Below are 24,534 nucleotides of genomic sequence, written 5' to 3'. Positions count from 1 at the left end.
GTCCACGGCCACACCACCCCGAACGCGCCCGATCCCGTCTGGTCTCGGAAGCTAAGCAGGGTCGGGCCTGGTTAGAACTTGGATGGGAGACCGCCCGGGAATACCGGGTGCCGTAGGCTTCTTCTTTTTTTTTTTTTTTGCCTCTGGTTCTGTCGCGTTTCTGGGAGTGCGGGGGCGGCCCGGGGTGGGGGTGACCCCCACCCTCAGCGCCCGCCGGCCGCGGTGCCTGGCGCCCCAGCCCGCACCGTGGGGCCTCCTCTTGTCCCGAGCCGTGACACCGCCGCCACGCGGCAGCATGCGTGGCTTCTGGACTGTCAGGTCTCAGACCAAAGGTCTGCTCTGTGGGAGCCGACACGCTGGAGGAAACCTTGAGAGTCTGAGAGGGGAGGGAGTTCCAGAAGAAGGCCAGGATGTCATTTTGAGGGAGTATGTGACCAGAACTCCTCCCGTTGCTTTTGGGGTTCTATGGGCTACACGTAGGAATCTTTGGTGGTGGCACCTGATGTTCGGGGATCCGGAGTCACACCCAGACCTGCTCCACAGGCCTCCTTTTACTTTTCTCTTCGGATTCATTTTTTTTTTTTTTTTTTTTTTGAGACAGAGTCTCGGTTTGTTGCCCAGGCTAGAGTGAGTGCCGTGGCGTCAGCCTAGCTCACAGCAACTTCAAACTCCTGGGCTCGAGTGATCCTTCTGCCTCAGCCTCCCGGGTAGCTGGGACTGCAGGCATGCGCCACCATGCCCCGCTAATTTTTTATATATATATCAGTTGGCCAATTAATTTCTTTCTATTTATAGTAGAGACGGGGTCTCGCTCTTGCTCAGGCTGGTTTTGAACTCCTGACCTTGAGCAATCCGCCCGCCTCGGCCTCCCAAGAGCTAGGATTACAGGCGTGAGCCACAGCGCCCGGCCGGATTCATTATTTTTAAAAAGTGTCTCTTATCTCTATTATTGCATTTACTTTTCTCTCTCTTTTCAAGCAGATGATGGGAGTCCAAGTATTAAGGTGACATGTGTTGCCCGTGCCCCCCTCCCCCCCCCGTGTTCTTATTCATTTACCCCTCATGTTGTTCCAGCATATTGTGGGGGCACCAATGTTAAGGACGGGTGCGTTGCCCTCTCCCAGCCTCCCCCCTCGGGTCAGAGCTTCAAGTGCGCCCATCCCCCAGTCGGTGCGTACCCACCCCATTCCTAATGGATGTGTATGCCCATCCCCTCCCCCCACCCGCCCGACACCCACCCGAAGAAGGTGATTCCTCTGTGTCCACTTAGGTGTCCATCGGTTCGTACCCATTTGCTGGTGAGCGCGAGCACGTGGTGCTCGTGTGTCCATTCTTGGGATACTTGGCTTACTGGAACGGGTTCCAGCTCTGGCCAGGAGAACCACGAGAGGTGCCCCCTCACCGCTGCTCCTCATAGCCGAATAGCACTCCGTGGTGTCCACGCGCCACATTTTATTTACCCACTCGTGGGTCGATGGGCACTCGGGTGGCTTCCAGGTCTTTGCGATTGTGACTTGTGCCCTGACACTAACCCTAACCCTTACCCAGCCCGTCTCCTCCACGGCCCCTGCCTGACTGACTCCTTCCCGCCCGGCCTATCACCTGTCACCGTCCTCTGCCCCTGCCTGACACGCTCCTCCCCGCCCGGGCCGTCACCGTCCTCGGCCCCTGCCTGACGGGGCTCCTCCGTCGCCTGGGCCTTCCAAGGGCTTGGTGTGGACGCTGGTTCCAGGACGCCCTCCCAGGAACCCGGTAGCAGGGCGGCCGCAGCGTCTCGCGCAACCCAACCGTCCGCCGGCTGGCCGCCGTGGCTAAGTGGCCTGCGGGGGACGTGCTCCCGCTGTGCCGTGGGGGCCCAGCCTGGTGTCTTCTCTGAGGCCCCGCGGCTGCCGCTCCCCGCAAGGGGAGAGCCGCGGAGGTGGGGACCGCCTCCTCATGGGGACGTACACCCAGCTCTCCACGTCGGATTCCGGGGCTCTCTGTCCTGCCAGAAGGCCCAGCTGGCCTGCGGGTCCTCAGAGTGGCAAAAACATCCGAAAACTGAGATTGAGGGTCCGGTGGGTGTCTGCACTTTTGTGCTGGGCACCCCAGGGAGGCCCGGGGGCTGGCTGGACAACGCGGTCTGCTGGGCTGGGGGGGGGGGTTTGGAGGAGCAACTGATGCCCTTTGCACTTTGGGTAGCAAGTGTCTGAGGTGTCTCTGGGCCCTGTGCCATGTGGGGGCGGGGGCGGAGGCGGGGTGGGAGGAGGAGGAGGAGGAGGAGGAGGAGGAGGAGGAGGAGGAGGAGGTGGGAAGGGCCGTGGCCTGCAGTCGTGTTCCCCGGGGTGGCACAGCATGTGGCTTCTTCCACGGGATGCTTGGCCTGGGCTCCCTGCACCTGGGCCTTTGGAGGACTGGCCCTGTGCTTGCCAACACTTCCTGCAGGGACCCAGAGCTGGGAGGTTGCATCTCTCAGCCCTGGGTCGGGCAGAGCCCCAGCGGGCCATGCCCACAACCTCTCTCAGCAGGGGTCCCCCAGAAGGCTCCTTTGGGACCAGGATTCTCTTGCGGGTGACTCTTTAAGGTCTGGCCCCTGGATGGAGGGGCACCAGGAGTAGAGGAGCAGGAAGGGGAAGGGGGTGGCCATGCGAGGGGACACTTTCAGGCCAAGTCCCAGCTTCAGTCTGATCCTCCTGGGAACCCCGGGGTGGACATCACACCTCCTGGTTGCCCCGCTCTGAGACAAGGAGCCGGGCTTCGCATTCCCACAGCAGCCAGTCGTGGGCTGAGGACACCTGGGGCGTTGGGAACTCCCTGGCTTCTCCTTGGTTTAACATCTGGAGCTGCTTGTGAATCGTGCCGCCACACACACCCGAGTGCAGGTGTCTTCTGCACAGACTGCGGGCCTCGCTCTTCTGAATGCCGCTAGCTCGCGACCCACCCACGGGTGAACCTGGTCAGGGTACTTTCTCTCAGGGGCAGACTCTGATCCGGGCGGGCTACCGGTGTCTCTGTTTGCTCCTTTCTTTCTTCCACTTCGGGAAAGGCTTCCTTACTGGGTGTGGAAATCTCCTATGCCTTTCCTCGCCTATTCTGTCAGCTCTAAAATTCTCTTTCGGTTGCCACCCTCACAGATGGATTAGGAAACTCTTTGCGGTGCACTCATTAGTGAAATGACCTCAATGACGCTGGAATCCAATATCTAATCGCCAATTTTTAGCGAGTCCACACGCCAGGGTGGTCGGGGTCCAATGCAGCCCCGGCCAGGCCCAGGCCCCTTGGACTGGGCCACAGGAGGACACAGAGGAGGGTCCCGGCCCCCACGGTAGGTAGAGGTGCGGGCAGTTCTCCAAGGGCTTGGGTGTTTTCCAGAGGGAGGAGATGGAGGGGACTGATTTCTTCAGCGCCCCACAAACCACGCCACCCCACCCCACCCATGGGACACATCCCGAGAGAGAGAGAGACGCCCCATACACTGGCTCCCCTCCCCCGTGCGCTGTGCCCCAGCCCTGGCCCGGGGGAATAGGCGGCCGCCGGGCCACAGGGTGGGGGGCGCAGCTGAAAGGGGTTGTGGGGGAGGGCCGCCCCTGGCTGGGGTCAAAGGGCGAGCGCCCCGCCCCTCCCGCCCGTGCGCAGTCAGCGGCCCCGGCGCGCTGGGGGTGGGGGGCGGGGAGGTGAAGGAGGCCAGGCGAGGAGAGGAGGGGGGCTGGAAGGGCTCCACCTTGGCGGGTCCAGCCGTGGAGGCGCATCTTGTGTGAGTGTGAGTGAGTGAGTGCGTGTGAGTGTGAGTGTGTGTGTATACAGAGACAGCCCCCAACCCCGGCCCGCCGCTCCCTGCCCGCCCCGCCTGTCACCCCCGTCCCTCGGAGCCCGCGGGACCCGGCCGGCGAACTCAACAGGCCCGACCCGGCGCGGGGCCTGGGGCGGGAGGAGGCGGCGGGGAAGCGCAGAGAGGCTCGGCTTCTTGAGCGGGGCAGGGGCGCCCTCCGCCGTCCACGGCCACACCACCCCGAACGCGCCCGATCCCGTCTGGTCTCGGAAGCTAAGCAGGGTCGGGCCTGGTTAGAACTTGGATGGGAGACCGCCCGGGAATACCGGGTGCCGTAGGCTTCTTCTTTTTTTTTTTTTTTGCCTCTGGTTCTGTCGCGTTTCTGGGAGTGCGGGGGCGGCCCGGGGTGGGGGTGACCCCCACCCTCAGCGCCCGCCGGCCGCGGTGCCTGGCGCCCCAGCCCGCACCGTGGGGCCTCCTCTTGTCCCGAGCCGTGACACCGCCGCCACGCGGCAGCATGCGTGGCTTCTGGACTGTCAGGTCTCAGACCAAAGGTCTGCTCTGTGGGAGCCGACACGCTGGAGGAAACCTTGAGAGTCTGAGAGGGGAGGGAGTTCCAGAAGAAGGCCAGGATGTCATTTTGAGGGAGTATGTGACCAGAACTCCTCCCGTTGCTTTTGGGGTTCTATGGGCTACACGTAGGAATCTTTGGTGGTGGCACCTGATGTTCGGGGATCCGGAGTCACACCCAGACCTGCTCCACAGGCCTCCTTTTACTTTTCTCTTCGGATTCATTTTTTTTTTTTTTTTTTTTTTGAGACAGAGTCTCGGTTTGTTGCCCAGGCTAGAGTGAGTGCCGTGGCGTCAGCCTAGCTCACAGCAACTTCAAACTCCTGGGCTCGAGTGATCCTTCTGCCTCAGCCTCCCGGGTAGCTGGGACTGCAGGCATGCGCCACCATGCCCCGCTAATTTTTTATATATATATCAGTTGGCCAATTAATTTCTTTCTATTTATAGTAGAGACGGGGTCTCGCTCTTGCTCAGGCTGGTTTTGAACTCCTGACCTTGAGCAATCCGCCCGCCTCGGCCTCCCAAGAGCTAGGATTACAGGCGTGAGCCACAGCGCCCGGCCGGATTCATTATTTTTAAAAAGTGTCTCTTATCTCTATTATTGCATTTACTTTTCTCTCTCTTTTCAAGCAGATGATGGGAGTCCAAGTATTAAGGTGACATGTGTTGCCCGTGCCCCCCTCCCCCCCCCCCCGTGTTCTTATTCATTTACCCCTCATGTTGTTCCAGCATATTGTGGGGGCACCAATGTTAAGGACGGGTGCGTTGCCCTCTCCCAGCCTCCCCCCTCGGGTCAGAGCTTCAAGTGCGCCCATCCCCCAGTCGGTGCGTACCCACCCCATTCCTAATGGATGTGTATGCCCATCCCCTCCCCCCACCCGCCCGACACCCACCCGAAGAAGGTGATTCCTCTGTGTCCACTTAGGTGTCCATCGGTTCGTACCCATTTGCTGGTGAGCGCGAGCACGTGGTGCTCGTGTGTCCATTCTTGGGATACTTGGCTTACTGGAACGGGTTCCAGCTCTGGCCAGGAGAACCACGAGAGGTGCCCCCTCACCGCTGCTCCTCATAGCCGAATAGCACTCCGTGGTGTCCACGCGCCACATTTTATTTACCCACTCGTGGGTCGATGGGCACTCGGGTGGCTTCCAGGTCTTTGCGATTGTGACTTGTGCCCTGACACTAACCCTAACCCTTACCCAGCCCGTCTCCTCCACGGCCCCTGCCTGACTGACTCCTTCCCGCCCGGCCTATCACCTGTCACCGTCCTCTGCCCCTGCCTGACACGCTCCTCCCCGCCCGGGCCGTCACCGTCCTCGGCCCCTGCCTGACGGGGCTCCTCCGTCGCCTGGGCCTTCCAAGGGCTTGGTGTGGACGCTGGTTCCAGGACGCCCTCCCAGGAACCCGGTAGCAGGGCGGCCGCAGCGTCTCGCGCAACCCAACCGTCCGCCGGCTGGCCGCCGTGGCTAAGTGGCCTGCGGGGGACGTGCTCCCGCTGTGCCGTGGGGGCCCAGCCTGGTGTCTTCTCTGAGGCCCCGCGGCTGACGCTCCCCGCAAGGGGAGAGCCGCGGAGGTGGGGACCGCCTCCTCATGGGGACGTACACCCAGCTCTCCACGTCGGATTCCGGGGCTCTCTGTCCTGCCAGAAGGCCCAGCTGGCCTGCGGGTCCTCAGAGTGGCAAAAACATCCGAAAACTGAGATTGAGGGTCCGGTGGGTGTCTGCACTTTTGTGCTGGGCACCCCAGGGAGGCCCGGGGGCTGGCTGGACAACGCGGTCTGCTGGGCTGGGGGGGGGGTTTGGAGGAGCAACTGATGCCCTTTGCACTTTGGGTAGCAAGTGTCTGAGGTGTCTCTGGGCCCTGTGCCATGTGGGGGCGGGGGCGGAGGCGGGGTGGGAGGAGGAGGAGGAGGAGGAGGAGGAGGAGGAGGAGGAGGAGGTGGGAAGGGCCGTGGCCTGCAGTCGTGTTCCCCGGGGTGGCACAGCATGTGGCTTCTTCCACGGGATGCTTGGCCTGGGCTCCCTGCACCTGGGCCTTTGGAGGACTGGCCCTGTGCTTGCCAACACTTCCTGCAGGGACCCAGAGCTGGGAGGTTGCATCTCTCAGCCCTGGGTCGGGCAGAGCCCCAGCGGGCCATGCCCACAACCTCTCTCAGCAGGGGTCCCCCAGAAGGCTCCTTTGGGACCAGGATTCTCTTGCGGGTGACTCTTTAAGGTCTGGCCCCTGGATGGAGGGGCACCAGGAGTAGAGGAGCAGGAAGGGGAAGGGGGTGGCCATGCGAGGGGACACTTTCAGGCCAAGTCCCAGCTTCAGTCTGATCCTCCTGGGAACCCCGGGGTGGACATCACACCTCCTGGTTGCCCCGCTCTGAGACAAGGAGCCGGGCTTCGCATTCCCACAGCAGCCAGTCGTGGGCTGAGGACACCTGGGGCGTTGGGAACTCCCTGGCTTCTCCTTGGTTTAACATCTGGAGCTGCTTGTGAATCGTGCCGCCACACACACCCGAGTGCAGGTGTCTTCTGCACAGACTGCGGGCCTCGCTCTTCTGAATGCCGCTAGCTCGCGACCCACCCACGGGTGAACCTGGTCAGGGTACTTTCTCTCAGGGGCAGACTCTGATCCGGGCGGGCTACCGGTGTCTCTGTTTGCTCCTTTCTTTCTTCCACTTCGGGAAAGGCTTCCTTACTGGGTGTGGAAATCTCCTATGCCTTTCCTCGCCTATTCTGTCAGCTCTAAAATTCTCTTTCGGTTGCCACCCTCACAGATGGATTAGGAAACTCTTTGCGGTGCACTCATTAGTGAAATGACCTCAATGACGCTGGAATCCAATATCTAATCGCCAATTTTTAGCGAGTCCACACGCCAGGGTGGTCGGGGTCCAATGCAGCCCCGGCCAGGCCCAGGCCCCTTGGACTGGGCCACAGGAGGACACAGAGGAGGGTCCCGGCCCCCACGGTAGGTAGAGGTGCGGGCAGTTCTCCAAGGGCTTGGGTGTTTTCCAGAGGGAGGAGATGGAGGGGACTGATTTCTTCAGCGCCCCACAAACCACGCCACCCCACCCCACCCATGGGACACATCCCGAGAGAGAGAGAGACGCCCCATACACTGGCTCCCCTCCCCCGTGCGCTGTGCCCCAGCCCTGGCCCGGGGGAATAGGCGGCCGCCGGGCCACAGGGTGGGGGGCGCAGCTGAAAGGGGTTGTGGGGGAGGGCCGCCCCTGGCTGGGGTCAAAGGGCGAGCGCCCCGCCCCTCCCGCCCGTGCGCAGTCAGCGGCCCCGGCGCGCTGGGGGTGGGGGGCGGGGAGGTGAAGGAGGCCAGGCGAGGAGAGGAGGGGGGCTGGAAGGGCTCCACCTTGGCGGGTCCAGCCGTGGAGGCGCATCTTGTGTGAGTGTGAGTGAGTGAGTGCGTGTGAGTGTGAGTGTGTGTGTATACAGAGACAGCCCCCAACCCCGGCCCGCCGCTCCCTGCCCGCCCCGCCTGTCACCCCCGTCCCTCGGAGCCCGCGGGACCCGGCCGGCGAACTCAACAGGCCCGACCCGGCGCGGGGCCTGGGGCGGGAGGAGGCGGCGGGGAAGCGCAGAGAGGCTCGGCTTCTTGAGCGGGGCAGGGGCGCCCTCCGCCGTCCACGGCCACACCACCCCGAACGCGCCCGATCCCGTCTGGTCTCGGAAGCTAAGCAGGGTCGGGCCTGGTTAGAACTTGGATGGGAGACCGCCCGGGAATACCGGGTGCCGTAGGCTTCTTCTTTTTTTTTTTTTTTGCCTCTGGTTCTGTCGCGTTTCTGGGAGTGCGGGGGCGGCCCGGGGTGGGGGTGACCCCCACCCTCAGCGCCCGCCGGCCGCGGTGCCTGGCGCCCCAGCCCGCACCGTGGGGCCTCCTCTTGTCCCGAGCCGTGACACCGCCGCCACGCGGCAGCATGCGTGGCTTCTGGACTGTCAGGTCTCAGACCAAAGGTCTGCTCTGTGGGAGCCGACACGCTGGAGGAAACCTTGAGAGTCTGAGAGGGGAGGGAGTTCCAGAAGAAGGCCAGGATGTCATTTTGAGGGAGTATGTGACCAGAACTCCTCCCGTTGCTTTTGGGGTTCTATGGGCTACACGTAGGAATCTTTGGTGGTGGCACCTGATGTTCGGGGATCCGGAGTCACACCCAGACCTGCTCCACAGGCCTCCTTTTACTTTTCTCTTCGGATTCATTTTTTTTTTTTTTTTTTTTTTGAGACAGAGTCTCGGTTTGTTGCCCAGGCTAGAGTGAGTGCCGTGGCGTCAGCCTAGCTCACAGCAACTTCAAACTCCTGGGCTCGAGTGATCCTTCTGCCTCAGCCTCCCGGGTAGCTGGGACTGCAGGCATGCGCCACCATGCCCCGCTAATTTTTTATATATATATCAGTTGGCCAATTAATTTCTTTCTATTTATAGTAGAGACGGGGTCTCGCTCTTGCTCAGGCTGGTTTTGAACTCCTGACCTTGAGCAATCCGCCCGCCTCGGCCTCCCAAGAGCTAGGATTACAGGCGTGAGCCACAGCGCCCGGCCGGATTCATTATTTTTAAAAAGTGTCTCTTATCTCTATTATTGCATTTACTTTTCTCTCTCTTTTCAAGCAGATGATGGGAGTCCAAGTATTAAGGTGACATGTGTTGCCCGTGCCCCCCTCCCCCCCCCCCCGTGTTCTTATTCATTTACCCCTCATGTTGTTCCAGCATATTGTGGGGGCACCAATGTTAAGGACGGGTGCGTTGCCCTCTCCCAGCCTCCCCCCTCGGGTCAGAGCTTCAAGTGCGCCCATCCCCCAGTCGGTGCGTACCCACCCCATTCCTAATGGATGTGTATGCCCATCCCCTCCCCCCACCCGCCCGACACCCACCCGAAGAAGGTGATTCCTCTGTGTCCACTTAGGTGTCCATCGGTTCGTACCCATTTGCTGGTGAGCGCGAGCACGTGGTGCTCGTGTGTCCATTCTTGGGATACTTGGCTTACTGGAACGGGTTCCAGCTCTGGCCAGGAGAACCACGAGAGGTGCCCCCTCACCGCTGCTCCTCATAGCCGAATAGCACTCCGTGGTGTCCACGCGCCACATTTTATTTACCCACTCGTGGGTCGATGGGCACTCGGGTGGCTTCCAGGTCTTTGCGATTGTGACTTGTGCCCTGACACTAACCCTAACCCTTACCCAGCCCGTCTCCTCCACGGCCCCTGCCTGACTGACTCCTTCCCGCCCGGCCTATCACCTGTCACCGTCCTCTGCCCCTGCCTGACACGCTCCTCCCCGCCCGGGCCGTCACCGTCCTCGGCCCCTGCCTGACGGGGCTCCTCCGTCGCCTGGGCCTTCCAAGGGCTTGGTGTGGACGCTGGTTCCAGGACGCCCTCCCAGGAACCCGGTAGCAGGGCGGCCGCAGCGTCTCGCGCAACCCAACCGTCCGCCGGCTGGCCGCCGTGGCTAAGTGGCCTGCGGGGGACGTGCTCCCGCTGTGCCGTGGGGGCCCAGCCTGGTGTCTTCTCTGAGGCCCCGCGGCTGCCGCTCCCCGCAAGGGGAGAGCCGCGGAGGTGGGGACCGCCTCCTCATGGGGACGTACACCCAGCTCTCCACGTCGGATTCCGGGGCTCTCTGTCCTGCCAGAAGGCCCAGCTGGCCTGCGGGTCCTCAGAGTGGCAAAAACATCCGAAAACTGAGATTGAGGGTCCGGTGGGTGTCTGCACTTTTGTGCTGGGCACCCCAGGGAGGCCCGGGAGCTGGCTGGACAACGCGGTCTGCTGGGCTGGGGGGGGGGTTTGGAGGAGCAACTGATGCCCTTTGCACTTTGGGTAGCAAGTGTCTGAGGTGTCTCTGGGCCCTGTGCCATGTGGGGGCGGGGGCGGAGGCGGGGTGGGAGGAGGAGGAGGAGGAGGAGGAGGAGGAGGAGGAGGAGGTGGGAAGGGCCGTGGCCTGCAGTCGTGTTCCCCGGGGTGGCACAGCATGTGGCTTCTTCCACAGGCTGCTTGGCCTGGGCTCCCTGCACCTGGGCCTTTGGAGGACTGGCCCTGTGCTTGCCAACACTTCCTGCAGGGACCCAGAGCTGGGAGGTTGCATCTCTCAGCCCTGGGTCGGGCAGAGCCCCAGCGGGCCATGCCCACAACCTCTCTCAGCAGGGGTCCCCCAGAAGGCTCCTTTGGGACCAGGATTCTCTTGCGGGTGACTCTTTAAGGTCTGGCCCCTGGATGGAGGGGCACCAGGAGTAGAGGAGCAGGAAGGGGAAGGGGGTGGCCATGCGAGGGGACACTTTCAGGCCAAGTCCCAGCTTCAGTCTGATCCTCCTGGGAACCCCGGGGTGGACATCACACCTCCTGGTTGCCCCGCTCTGAGACAAGGAGCCGGGCTTCGCATTCCCACAGCAGCCAGTCGTGGGCTGAGGACACCTGGGGCGTTGGGAACTCCCTGGCTTCTCCTTGGTTTAACATCTGGAGCTGCTTGTGAATCGTGCCGCCACACACACCCGAGTGCAGGTGTCTTCTGCACAGACTGCGGGCCTCGCTCTTCTGAATGCCGCTAGCTCGCGACCCACCCACGGGTGAACCTGGTCAGGGTACTTTCTCTCAGGGGCAGACTCTGATCCGGGCGGGCTACCGGTGTCTCTGTTTGCTCCTTTCTTTCTTCCACTTCGGGAAAGGCTTCCTTACTGGGTGTGGAAATCTCCTATGCCTTTCCTCGCCTATTCTGTCAGCTCTAAAATTCTCTTTCGGTTGCCACCCTCACAGATGGATTAGGAAACTCTTTGCGGTGCACTCATTAGTGAAATGACCTCAATGACGCTGGAATCCAATATCTAATCGCCAATTTTTAGCGAGTCCACACGCCAGGGTGGTCGGGGTCCAATGCAGCCCCGGCCAGGCCCAGGCCCCTTGGACTGGGCCACAGGAGGACACAGAGGAGGGTCCCGGCCCCCACGGTAGGTAGAGGTGCGGGCAGTTCTCCAAGGGCTTGGGTGTTTTCCAGAGGGAGGAGATGGAGGGGACTGATTTCTTCAGCGCCCCACAAACCACGCCACCCCACCCCACCCATGGGACACATCCCGAGAGAGAGAGAGAGACGCCCCATACACTGGCTCCCCTCCCCCGTGCGCTGTGCCCCAGCCCTGGCCCGGGGGAATAGGCGGCCGCCGGGCCACAGGGTGGGGGGCGCAGCTGAAAGGGGTTGTGGGGGAGGGCCGCCCCTGGCTGGGGTCAAAGGGCGAGCGCCCCGCCCCTCCCGCCCGTGCGCAGTCAGCGGCCCCGGCGCGCTGGGGGTGGGGGGCGGGGAGGTGAAGGAGGCCAGGCGAGGAGAGGAGGGGGGCTGGAAGGGCTCCACCTTGGCGGGTCCAGCCGTGGAGGCGCATCTTGTGTGAGTGTGAGTGAGTGAGTGCGTGTGAGTGTGAGTGTGTGTGTATACAGAGACAGCCCCCAACCCCGGCCCGCCGCTCCCTGCCCGCCCCGCCTGTCACCCCCGTCCCTCGGAGCCCGCGGGACGCGGCCGGCGAACTCAACAGGCCCGACCCGGCGCGGGGCCTGGGGCGGGAGGAGGCGGCGGGGAAGCGCAGAGAGGCTCGGCTTCTTGAGCGGGGCAGGGGCGCCCTCCGCCGTCCACGGCCACACCACCCCGAACGCGCCCGATCCCGTCTGGTCTCGGAAGCTAAGCAGGGTCGGGCCTGGTTAGAACTTGGATGGGAGACCGCCCGGGAATACCGGGTGCCGTAGGCTTCTTCTTTTTTTTTTTTTTTGCCTCTGGTTCTGTCGCGTTTCTGGGAGTGCGGGGGCGGCCCGGGGTGGGGGTGACCCCCACCCTCAGCGCCCGCCGGCCGCGGTGCCTGGCGCCCCAGCCCGCACCGTGGGGCCTCCTCTTGTCCCGAGCCGTGACACCGCCGCCACGCGGCAGCATGCGTGGCTTCTGGACTGTCAGGTCTCAGACCAAAGGTCTGCTCTGTGGGAGCCGACACGCTGGAGGAAACCTTGAGAGTCTGAGAGGGGAGGGAGTTCCAGAAGAAGGCCAGGATGTCATTTTGAGGGAGTATGTGACCAGAACTCCTCCCGTTGCTTTTGGGGTTCTATGGGCTACACGTAGGAATCTTTGGTGGTGGCACCTGATGTTCGGGGATCCGGAGTCACACCCAGACCTGCTCCACAGGCCTCCTTTTACTTTTCTCTTCGGATTCATTTTTTTTTTTTTTTTTTTTTTTGAGACAGAGTCTCGGTTTGTTGCCCAGGCTAGAGTGAGTGCCGTGGCGTCAGCCTAGCTCACAGCAACTTCAAACTCCTGGGCTCGAGTGATCCTTCTGCCTCAGCCTCCCGGGTAGCTGGGACTGCAGGCATGCGCCACCATGCCCCGCTAATTTTTTATATATATATCAGTTGGCCAATTAATTTCTTTCTATTTATAGTAGAGACGGGGTCTCGCTCTTGCTCAGGCTGGTTTTGAACTCCTGACCTTGAGCAATCCGCCCGCCTCGGCCTCCCAAGAGCTAGGATTACAGGCGTGAGCCACAGCGCCCGGCCGGATTCATTATTTTTAAAAAGTGTCTCTTATCTCTATTATTGCATTTACTTTTCTCTCTCTTTTCAAGCAGATGATGGGAGTCCAAGTATTAAGGTGACATGTGTTGCCCGTGCCCCCCTCCCCCCCCCCCCGTGTTCTTATTCATTTACCCCTCATGTTGTTCCAGCATATTGTGGGGGCACCAATGTTAAGGACGGGTGCGTTGCCCTCTCCCAGCCTCCCCCCTCGGGTCAGAGCTTCAAGTGCGCCCATCCCCCAGTCGGTGCGTACCCACCCCATTCCTAATGGATGTGTATGCCCATCCCCTCCCCCCACCCGCCCGACACCCACCCGAAGAAGGTGATTCCTCTGTGTCCACTTAGGTGTCCATCGGTTCGTACCCATTTGCTGGTGAGCGCGAGCACGTGGTGCTCGTGTGTCCATTCTTGGGATACTTGGCTTACTGGAACGGGTTCCAGCTCTGGCCAGGAGAACCACGAGAGGTGCCCCCTCACCGCTGCTCCTCATAGCCGAATAGCACTCCGTGGTGTCCACGCGCCACATTTTATTTACCCACTCGTGGGTCGATGGGCACTCGGGTGGCTTCCAGGTCTTTGCGATTGTGACTTGTGCCCTGACACTAACCCTAACCCTTACCCAGCCCGTCTCCTCCACGGCCCCTGCCTGACTGACTCCTTCCCGCCCGGCCTATCACCTGTCACCGTCCTCTGCCCCTGCCTGACACGCTCCTCCCCGCCCGGGCCGTCACCGTCCTCGGCCCCTGCCTGACGGGGCTCCTCCGTCGCCTGGGCCTTCCAAGGGCTTGGTGTGGACGCTGGTTCCAGGACGCCCTCCCAGGAACCCGGTAGCAGGGCGGCCGCAGCGTCTCGCGCAACCCAACCGTCCGCCGGCTGGCCGCCGTGGCTAAGTGGCCTGCGGGGGACGTGCTCCCGCTGTGCCGTGGGGGCCCAGCCTGGTGTCTTCTCTGAGGCCCCGCGGCTGACGCTCCCCGCAAGGGGAGAGCCGCGGAGGTGGGGACCGCCTCCTCATGGGGACGTACACCCAGCTCTCCACGTCGGATTCCGGGGCTCTCTGTCCTGCCAGAAGGCCCAGCTGGCCTGCGGGTCCTCAGAGTGGCAAAAACATCCGAAAACTGAGATTGAGGGTCCGGTGGGTGTCTGCACTTTTGTGCTGGGCACCCCAGGGAGGCCCGGGGGCTGGCTGGACAACGCGGTCTGCTGGGCTGGGGGGGGGGTTTGGAGGAGCAACTGATGCCCTTTGCACTTTGGGTAGCAAGTGTCTGAGGTGTCTCTGGGCCCTGTGCCATGTGGGGGCGGGGGCGGAGGCGGGGTGGGAGGAGGAGGAGGAGGAGGAGGAGGAGGAGGAGGAGGAGGAGGAGGAGGTGGGAAGGGCCGTGGCCTGCAGTCGTGTTCCCCGGGGTGGCACAGCATGTGGCTTCTTCCACGGGCTGCTTGGCCTGGGCTCCCTGCACCTGGGCCTTTGGAGGACTGGCCCTGTGCTTGCCAACACTTCCTGCAGGGACCCAGAGCTGGGAGGTTGCATCTCTCAGCCCTGGGTCGGGCAGAGCCCCAGCGGGCCATGCCCACAACCTCTCTCAGCAGGGGTCCCCCAGAAGGCTCCTTTGGGACCAGGATTCTCTTGCGGGTGACTCTTTAAGGTCTGGCCCCTGGATGGAGGGGCACCAGGAGTAGAGGAGCAGGAAGGGGAAGGGGGTGGCCATGCGAGGGGACACTTTCAGGCCAAGTCCCAGCTTCAGTCTGATCCTCCTGGGAACCCCGGGGTGGACATCACACCTCCTGGTTGCCCCGCTCTGAGACAAGGAGCCGGGCTTCGCATTCCCACAGCAGCCAGTCGTGGGCTGAGGACACCTGGGGCGTTGGGAACTCCCTGGCTTCTCCTTGGTTTAACATCTGGAGCTGCTTGTGAATCGTGCCGCCACACACACCCGAGTGCAGGTGTCTTCTGCACAGACTGCGGGCCTCGCTCTTCTGAATGCCGCTAGCTCGCGACCCACCCACGGGTGAACCTGGTCAGGGTACTTTCTCTCAGGGGCAGACTCTGATCCGGGCGGGCTACCGGTGTCTCTGTTTGCTCCTTTCTTTCTTCCACTTCGGGAAAGGCTTCCTTACTGGGTGTGGAAATCTCCTATGCCTTTCCTCGCCTATTCTGTCAGCTCTAAAATTCTCTTTCGGTTGCCACCCTCACAGATGGATTAGGAAACTCTTTGCGGTGCACTCATTAGTGAAATGACCTCAATGACGCTGGAATCCAATATCTAATCGCCAATTTTTAGCGAGTCCACACGCCAGGGTGGTCGGGGTCCAATGCAGCCCCGGCCAGGCCCAGGCCCCTTGGACTGGGCCACAGGAGGACACAGAGGAGGGTCCCGGCCCCCACGGTAGGTAGAGGTGCGGGCAGTTCTCCAAGGGCTTGGGTGTTTTCCAGAGGGAGGAGATGGAGGGGACTGATTTCTTCAGCGCCCCACAAACCACGCCACCCCACCCCACCCATGGGACACATCCCGAGAGAGAGAGAGACGCCCCATACACTGGCTCCCCTCCCCCGTGCGCTGTGCCCCAGCCCTGGCCCGGGGGAATAGGCGGCCGCCGGGCCACAGGGTGGGGGGCGCAGCTGAAAGGGGTTGTGGGGGAGGGCCGCCCCTGGCTGGGGTCAAAGGGCGAGCGCCCCGCCCCTCCCGCCCGTGCGCAGTCAGCGGCCCCGGCGCGCTGGGGGTGGGGGGCGGGGAGGTGAAGGAGGCCAGGCGAGGAGAGGAGGGGGGCTGGAAGGGCTCCACCTTGGCGGGTCCAGCCGTGGAGGCGCATCTTGTGTGAGTGTGAGTGAGTGAGTGCGTGTGAGTGTGAGTGTGTGTGTATACAGAGACAGCCCCCAACCCCGGCCCGCCGCTCCCTGCCCGCCCCGCCTGTCACCCCCGTCCCTCGGAGCCCGCGGGACGCGGCCGGCGAACTCAACAGGCCCGACCCGGCGCGGGGCCTGGGGCGGGAGGAGGCGGCGGGGAAGCGCAGAGAGGCTCGGCTTCTTGAGCGGGGCAGGGGCGCCCTCCGCCGTCCACGGCCACACCACCCCGAACGCGCCCGATCCCGTCTGGTCTCGGAAGCTAAGCAGGGTCGGGCCTGGTTAGAACTTGGATGGGAGACCGCCCGGGAATACCGGGTGCCGTAGGCTTCTTCTTTTTTTTTTTTTTTGCCTCTGGTTCTGTCGCGTTTCTGGGAGTGCGGGGGCGGCCCGGGGTGGGGGTGACCCCCACCCTCAGCGCCCGCCGGCCGCGGTGCCTGGCGCCCCAGCCCGCACCGTGGGGCCTCCTCTTGTCCCGAGCCGTGACACCGCCGCCACGCGGCAGCATGCGTGGCTTCTGGACTGTCAGGTCTCAGACCAAAGGTCTGCTCTGTGGGAGCCGACACGCTGGAGGAAACCTTGAGAGTCTGAGAGGGGAGGGAGTTCCAGAAGAAGGCCAGGATGTCATTTTGAGGGAGTATGTGACCAGAACTCCTCCCGTTGCTTTTGGGGTTCTATGGGCTACACGTAGGAATCTTTGGTGGTGGCACCTGATGTTCGGGGATCCGGAGTCACACCCAGACCTGCTCCACAGGCCTCCTTTTACTTTTCTCTTCGGATTCATTTTTTTTTTTTTTTTTTTTTTGAGACAGAGTCTCGGTTTGTTGCCCAGGCTAGAGTGAGTGCCGTGGCGTCAGCCTAGCTCACAGCAACTTCAAACTCCTGGGCTCGAGTGATCCTTCTGCCTCAGCCTCCCGGGTAGCTGGGACTGCAGGCATGCGCCACCATGCCCCGCTAATTTTTTATATATATATCAGTTGGCCAATTAATTTCTTTCTATTTATAGTAGAGACGGGGTCTCGCTCTTGCTCAGGCTGGTTTTGAACTCCTGACCTTGAGCAATCCGCCCGCCTCGGCCTCCCAAGAGCTAGGATTACAGGCGTGAGCCACAGCGCCCGGCCGGATTCATTATTTTTAAAAAGTGTCTCTTATCTCTATTATTGCATTTACTTTTCTCTCTCTTTTCAAGCAGATGATGGGAGTCCAAGTATTAAGGTGACATGTGTTGCCCGTGCCCCCCTCCCCCCCCCCCCGTGTTCTTATTCATTTACCCCTCATGTTGTTCCAGCATATTGTGGGGGCACCAATGTTAAGGACGGGTGCGTTGCCCTCTCCCAGCCTCCCCCCTCGGGTCAGAGCTTCAAGTGCGCCCATCCCCCAGTCGGTGCGTACCCACCCCATTCCTAATGGATGTGTATGCCCATCCCCTCCCCCCACCCGCCCGACACCCACCCGAAGAAGGTGATTCCTCTGTGTCCACTTAGGTGTCCATCGGTTCGTACCCATTTGCTGGTGAGCGCGAGCACGTGGTGCTCGTGTGTCCATTCTTGGGATACTTGGCTTACTGGAACGGGTTCCAGCTCTGGCCAGGAGAACCACGAGAGGTGCCCCCTCACCGCTGCTCCTCATAGCCGAATAGCACTCCGTGGTGTCCACGCGCCACATTTTATTTACCCACTCGTGGGTCGATGGGCACTCGGGTGGCTTCCAGGTCTTTGCGATTGTGACTTGTGCCCTGACACTAACCCTAACCCTTACCCAGCCCGTCTCCTCCACGGCCCCTGCCTGACTGACTCCTTCCCGCCCGGCCTATCACCTGTCACCGTCCTCTGCCCCTGCCTGACACGCTCCTCCCCGCCCGGGCCGTCACCGTCCTCGGCCCCTGCCTGACGGGGCTCCTCCGTCGCCTGGGCCTTCCAAGGGCTTGGTGTGGACGCTGGTTCCAGGACGCCCTCCCAGGAACCCGGTAGCAGGGCGGCCGCAGCGTCTCGCGCAACCCAACCGTCCGCCGGCTGGCCGCCGTGGCTAAGTGGCCTGCGGGGGACGTGCTCCCGCTGTGCCGTGGGGGCCCAGCCTGGTGTCTTCTCTGAGGCCCCGCGGCTGCCGCTCCCCGCAAGGGGAGAGCCGCGGAGGTGGGGACCGCCTCCTCATGGGGACGTACACCCAGCTCTCCACGTCGGATTCCGGGGCTCTCTGTCCTGCCAGAAGGCCCAGCTGGCCTGCGGGTCCTCAGAGTGGCAAAAACATCCGAAAACTGAGATTGAGGGTCCGGTGGGTGTCTGCACTTTTGTGCTGGGCACCCCAGGGAGGCCCGGGAGCTGGCTGGACAACGCGGTCTGCTGGGCTGGGGGGGGGGTTTGGAGGAGCAACTGATGCCCTTTGCACTTTGGGTAGCAAGTGTCTGAGGTGTCTCTGGGCCCTGTGCCATGTGGGGGCGGGGGCGGAGGCGGGGTGGGAGGAGGAGGAGGAGGAGGAGGAGGAGGAGGAGGAGGAGGTGGGAAGGGCCGTGGCCTGCAGTCGTGTTCCCCGGGGTGGCACAGCATGTGGCTTCTTCCACAGGCTGCTTGGCCTGGGCTCCCTGCACCTGGGCCTTTGGAGGACTGGCCCTGTGCTTGCCAACACTTCCTGCAGGGACCCAGAGCTGGGAGGTTGCATCTCTCAGCCCTGGGTCGGGCAGAGCCCCAGCGGGCCATGCCCACAACCTCTCTCAGCAGGGGTCCCCCAGAAGGCTCCTTTGGGACCAGGATTCTCTTGCGGGTGACTCTTTAAGGTCTGGCCCCTGGATGGAGGGGCACCAGGAGTAGAGGAGCAGGAAGGGGAAGGGGGTGGCCATGCGAGGGGACACTTTCAGGCCAAGTCCCAGCTTCAGTCTGATCCTCCTGGGAACCCCGGGGTGGACATCACACCTCCTGGTTGCCCCGCTCTGAGACAAGGAGCCGGGCTTCGCATTCCCACAGCAGCCAGTCGTGGGCTGAGGACACCTGGGGCGTTGGGAACTCCCTGGCTTCTCCTTGGTTTAACATCTGGAGCTGCTTGTGAATCGTGCCGCCACACACACCCGAGTGCAGGTGTCTTCTGCACAGACTGCGGGCCTCGCTCTTCTGAATGCCGCTAGCTCGCGACCCACCCACGGGTGAACCTGGTCAGGGTACTTTCTCTCAGGGGCAGACTCTGATCCGGGCGGGCTACCGGTGTCTCTGTTTGCTCCTTTCTTTCTTCCACTTCGGGAAAGGCTTCCTTACTGGGTGTGGAAATCTCCTATGCCTTTCCTCGCCTATTCTGTCAGCTCTAAAATTCTCTTTCGGTTGCCACCCTCACAGATGGATTAGGAAACTCTTTGCGGTGCACTCATTAGTGAAATGACCTCAATGACGCTGGAATCCAATATCTAATCGCCAATTTTTAGCGAGTCCACACGCCAGGGTGGTCGGGGTCCAATGCAGCCCCGGCCAGGCCCAGGCCCCTTGGACTGGGCCACAGGAGGACACAGAGGAGGGTCCCGGCCCCCACGGTAGGTAGAGGTGCGGGCAGTTCTCCAAGGGCTTGGGTGTTTTCCAGAGGGAGGAGATGGAGGGGACTGATTTCTTCAGCGCCCCACAAACCACGCCACCCCACCCCACCCATGGGACACATCCCGAGAGAGAGAGAGAGACGCCCCATACACTGGCTCCCCTCCCCCGTGCGCTGTGCCCCAGCCCTGGCCCGGGGGAATAGGCGGCCGCCGGGCCACAGGGTGGGGGGCGCAGCTGAAAGGGGTTGTGGGGGAGGGCCGCCCCTGGCTGGGGTCAAAGGGCGAGCGCCCCGCCCCTCCCGCCCGTGCGCAGTCAGCGGCCCCGGCGCGCTGGGGGTGGGGGGCGGGGAGGTGAAGGAGGCCAGGCGAGGAGAGGAGGGGGGCTGGAAGGGCTCCACCTTGGCGGGTCCAGCCGTGGAGGCGCATCTTGTGTGAGTGTGAGTGAGTGAGTGCGTGTGAGTGTGAGTGTGTGTGTATACAGAGACAGCCCCCAACCCCGGCCCGCCGCTCCCTGCCCGCCCCGCCTGTCACCCCCGTCCCTCGGAGCCCGCGGGACGCGGCCGGCGAACTCAACAGGCCCGACCCGGCGCGGGGCCTGGGGCGGGAGGAGGCGGCGGGGAAGCGCAGAGAGGCTCGGCTTCTTGAGCGGGGCAGGGGCGCCCTCCGCCGTCCACGGCCACACCACCCCGAACGCGCCCGATCCCGTCTGGTCTCGGAAGCTAAGCAGGGTCGGGCCTGGTTAGAACTTGGATGGGAGACCGCCCGGGAATACCGGGTGCCGTAGGCTTCTTCTTTTTTTTTTTTTTTGCCTCTGGTTCTGTCGCGTTTCTGGGAGTGCGGGGGCGGCCCGGGGTGGGGGTGACCCCCACCCTCAGCGCCCGCCGGCCGCGGTGCCTGGCGCCCCAGCCCGCACCGTGGGGCCTCCTCTTGTCCCGAGCCGTGACACCGCCGCCACGCGGCAGCATGCGTGGCTTCTGGACTGTCAGGTCTCAGACCAAAGGTCTGCTCTGTGGGAGCCGACACGCTGGAGGAAACCTTGAGAGTCTGAGAGGGGAGGGAGTTCCAGAAGAAGGCCAGGATGTCATTTTGAGGGAGTATGTGACCAGAACTCCTCCCGTTGCTTTTGGGGTTCTATGGGCTACACGTAGGAATCTTTGGTGGTGGCACCTGATGTTCGGGGATCCGGAGTCACACCCAGACCTGCTCCACAGGCCTCCTTTTACTTTTCTCTTCGGATTCATTTTTTTTTTTTTTTTTTTTTTGAGACAGAGTCTCGGTTTGTTGCCCAGGCTAGAGTGAGTGCCGTGGCGTCAGCCTAGCTCACAGCAACTTCAAACTCCTGGGCTCGAGTGATCCTTCTGCCTCAGCCTCCCGGGTAGCTGGGACTGCAGGCATGCGCCACCATGCCCCGCTAATTTTTTATATATATATCAGTTGGCCAATTAATTTCTTTCTATTTATAGTAGAGACGGGGTCTCGCTCTTGCTCAGGCTGGTTTTGAACTCCTGACCTTGAGCAATCCGCCCGCCTCGGCCTCCCAAGAGCTAGGATTACAGGCGTGAGCCACAGCGCCCGGCCGGATTCATTATTTTTAAAAAGTGTCTCTTATCTCTATTATTGCATTTACTTTTCTCTCTCTTTTCAAGCAGATGATGGGAGTCCAAGTATTAAGGTGACATGTGTTGCCCGTGCCCCCCTCCCCCCCCCCCCGTGTTCTTATTCATTTACCCCTCATGTTGTTCCAGCATATTGTGGGGGCACCAATGTTAAGGACGGGTGCGTTGCCCTCTCCCAGCCTCCCCCCTCGGGTCAGAGCTTCAAGTGCGCCCATCCCCCAGTCGGTGCGTACCCACCCCATTCCTAATGGATGTGTATGCCCATCCCCTCCCCCCACCCGCCCGACACCCACCCGAAGAAGGTGATTCCTCTGTGTCCACTTAGGTGTCCATCGGTTCGTACCCATTTGCTGGTGAGCGCGAGCACGTGGTGCTCGTGTGTCCATTCTTGGGATACTTGGCTTACTGGAACGGGTTCCAGCTCTGGCCAGGAGAACCACGAGAGGTGCCCCCTCACCGCTGCTCCTCATAGCCGAATAGCACTCCGTGGTGTCCACGCGCCACATTTTATTTACCCACTCGTGGGTCGATGGGCACTCGGGTGGCTTCCAGGTCTTTGCGATTGTGACTTGTGCCCTGACACTAACCCTAACCCTTACCCAGCCCGTCTCCTCCACGGCCCCTGCCTGACTGACTCCTTCCCGCCCGGCCTATCACCTGTCACCGTCCTCTGCCCCTGCCTGACACGCTCCTCCCCGCCCGGGCCGTCACCGTCCTCGGCCCCTGCCTGACGGGGCTCCTCCGTCGCCTGGGCCTTCCAAGGGCTTGGTGTGGACGCTGGTTCCAGGACGCCCTCCCAGGAACCCGGTAGCAGGGCGGCCGCAGCGTCTCGCGCAACCCAACCGTCCGCCGGCTGGCCGCCGTGGCTAAGTGGCCTGCGGGGGACGTGCTCCCGCTGTGCCGTGGGGGCCCAGCCTGGTGTCTTCTCTGAGGCCCCGCGGCTGACGCTCCCCGCAAGGGGAGAGCCGCGGAGGTGGGGACCGCCTCCTCATGGGGACGTACACCCAGCTCTCCACGTCGGATTCCGGGGCTCTCTGTCCTGCCAGAAGGCCCAGCTGGCCTGCGGGTCCTCAGAGTGGCAAAAACATCCGAAAACTGAGATTGAGGGTCCGGTGGGTGTCTGCACTTTTGTGCTGGGCACCCCAGGGAGGCCCGGGGGCTGGCTGGACAACGCGGTCTGCTGGGCTGGGGGGGGGGTTTGGAGGAGCAACTGATGCCCTTTGCACTTTGGGTAGCAAGTGTCTGAGGTGTCTCTGGGCCCTGTGCCATGTGGGGGCGGGGGCGGAGGCGGGGTGGGAGGAGGAGGAGGAGGAGGAGGAGGAGGAGGAGGAGGAGGAGGAGGAGGTGGGAAGGGCCGTGGCCTGCAGTCGTGTTCCCCGGGGTGGCACAGCATGTGGCTTCTTCCACGGGCTGCTTGGCCTGGGCTCCCTGCACCTGGGCCTTTGGAGGACTGGCCCTGTGCTTGCCAACACTTCCTGCAGGGACCCAGAGCTGGGAGGTTGCATCTCTCAGCCCTGGGTCGGGCAGAGCCCCAGCGGGCCATGCCCACAACCTCTCTCAGCAGGGGTCCCCCAGAAGGCTCCTTTGGGACCAGGATTCTCTTGCGGGTGACTCTTTAAGGTCTGGCCCCTGGATGGAGGGGCACCAGGAGTAGAGGAGCAGGAAGGGGAAGGGGGTGGCCATGCGAGGGGACACTTTCAGGCCAAGTCCCAGCTTCAGTCTGATCCTCCTGGGAACCCCGGGGTGGACATCACACCTCCTGGTTGCCCCGCTCTGAGACAAGGAGCCGGGCTTCGCATTCCCACAGCAGCCAGTCGTGGGCTGAGGACACCTGGGGCGTTGGGAACTCCCTGGCTTCTCCTTGGTTTAACATCTGGAGCTGCTTGTGAATCGTGCCGCCACACACACCCGAGTGCAGGTGTCTTCTGCACAGACTGCGGGCCTCGCTCTTCTGAATGCCGCTAGCTCGCGACCCACCCACGGGTGAACCTGGTCAGGGTACTTTCTCTCAGGGGCAGACTCTGATCCGGGCGGGCTACCGGTGTCTCTGTTTGCTCCTTTCTTTCTTCCACTTCGGGAAAGGCTTCCTTACTGGGTGTGGAAATCTCCTATGCCTTTCCTCGCCTATTCTGTCAGCTCTAAAATTCTCTTTCGGTTGCCACCCTCACAGATGGATTAGGAAACTCTTTGCGGTGCACTCATTAGTGAAATGACCTCAATGACGCTGGAATCCAATATCTAATCGCCAATTTTTAGCGAGTCCACACGCCAGGGTGGTCGGGGTCCAATGCAGCCCCGGCCAGGCCCAGGCCCCTTGGACTGGGCCACAGGAGGACACAGAGGAGGGTCCCGGCCCCCACGGTAGGTAGAGGTGCGGGCAGTTCTCCAAGGGCTTGGGTGTTTTCCAGAGGGAGGAGATGGAGGGGACTGATTTCTTCAGCGCCCCACAAACCACGCCACCCCACCCCACCCATGGGACACATCCCGAGAGAGAGAGAGACGCCCCATACACTGGCTCCCCTCCCCCGTGCGCTGTGCCCCAGCCCTGGCCCGGGGGAATAGGCGGCCGCCGGGCCACAGGGTGGGGGGCGCAGCTGAAAGGGGTTGTGGGGGAGGGCCGCCCCTGGCTGGGGTCAAAGGGCGAGCGCCCCGCCCCTCCCGCCCGTGCGCAGTCAGCGGCCCCGGCGCGCTGGGGGTGGGGGGCGGGGAGGTGAAGGAGGCCAGGCGAGGAGAGGAGGGGGGCTGGAAGGGCTCCACCTTGGCGGGTCCAGCCGTGGAGGCGCATCTTGTGTGAGTGTGAGTGAGTGAGTGCGTGTGAGTGTGAGTGTGTGTGTATACAGAGACAGCCCCCAACCCCGGCCCGCCGCTCCCTGCCCGCCCCGCCTGTCACCCCCGTCCCTCGGAGCCCGCGGGACGCGGCCGGCGAACTCAACAGGCCCGACCCGGCGCGGGGCCTGGGGCGGGAGGAGGCGGCGGGGAAGCGCAGAGAGGCTCGGCTTCTTGAGCGGGGCAGGGGCGCCCTCCGCCGTCCACGGCCACACCACCCCGAACGCGCCCGATCCCGTCTGGTCTCGGAAGCTAAGCAGGGTCGGGCCTGGTTAGAACTTGGATGGGAGACCGCCCGGGAATACCGGGTGCCGTAGGCTTCTTCTTTTTTTTTTTTTTTGCCTCTGGTTCTGTCGCGTTTCTGGGAGTGCGGGGGCGGCCCGGGGTGGGGGTGACCCCCACCCTCAGCGCCCGCCGGCCGCGGTGCCTGGCGCCCCAGCCCGCACCGTGGGGCCTCCTCTTGTCCCGAGCCGTGACACCGCCGCCACGCGGCAGCATGCGTGGCTTCTGGACTGTCAGGTCTCAGACCAAAGGTCTGCTCTGTGGGAGCCGACACGCTGGAGGAAACCTTGAGAGTCTGAGAGGGGAGGGAGTTCCAGAAGAAGGCCAGGATGTCATTTTGAGGGAGTATGTGACCAGAACTCCTCCCGTTGCTTTTGGGGTTCTATGGGCTACACGTAGGAATCTTTGGTGGTGGCACCTGATGTTCGGGGATCCGGAGTCACACCCAGACCTGCTCCACAGGCCTCCTTTTACTTTTCTCTTCGGATTCATTTTTTTTTTTTTTTTTTTTTTGAGACAGAGTCTCGGTTTGTTGCCCAGGCTAGAGTGAGTGCCGTGGCGTCAGCCTAGCTCACAGCAACTTCAAACTCCTGGGCTCGAGTGATCCTTCTGCCTCAGCCTCCCGGG

General features: G+C 62.6%; 7 pseudogenes; all 7 read left to right on the top strand.

The window, feature by feature from the left end:
• LOC142875175 (uncharacterized) lies at window positions 1–119 on the top strand (annotated as a pseudogene).
• Window positions 120–3,970: 3,851 nt separating this feature from the next.
• LOC142875174 (uncharacterized) lies at window positions 3,971–4,089 on the top strand (annotated as a pseudogene).
• A 3,850-nt stretch (window positions 4,090–7,939) lies between these two features.
• On the top strand, window positions 7,940–8,058 carry LOC142875173 (uncharacterized; annotated as a pseudogene).
• A 3,849-nt stretch (window positions 8,059–11,907) lies between these two features.
• On the top strand, window positions 11,908–12,026 carry LOC142875172 (uncharacterized; annotated as a pseudogene).
• Window positions 12,027–15,883: 3,857 nt separating this feature from the next.
• LOC142875171 (uncharacterized) lies at window positions 15,884–16,002 on the top strand (annotated as a pseudogene).
• A 3,849-nt stretch (window positions 16,003–19,851) lies between these two features.
• Window positions 19,852–19,970, top strand: LOC142875170 (uncharacterized; annotated as a pseudogene).
• A 3,856-nt stretch (window positions 19,971–23,826) lies between these two features.
• Window positions 23,827–23,945, top strand: LOC142875169 (uncharacterized; annotated as a pseudogene).
• Window positions 23,946–24,534: the final 589 nt, after the last annotated feature.

Source organism: Microcebus murinus, chromosome 13, assembly GCF_040939455.1.
Source record: "Microcebus murinus isolate Inina chromosome 13, M.murinus_Inina_mat1.0, whole genome shotgun sequence".
NCBI classification, from domain to species: Eukaryota; Metazoa; Chordata; class Mammalia; order Primates; family Cheirogaleidae; genus Microcebus; species Microcebus murinus.
Note: the sequence above shows the minus strand (reverse complement) of the source record. Positions and strands in the feature narration are given on the sequence as shown.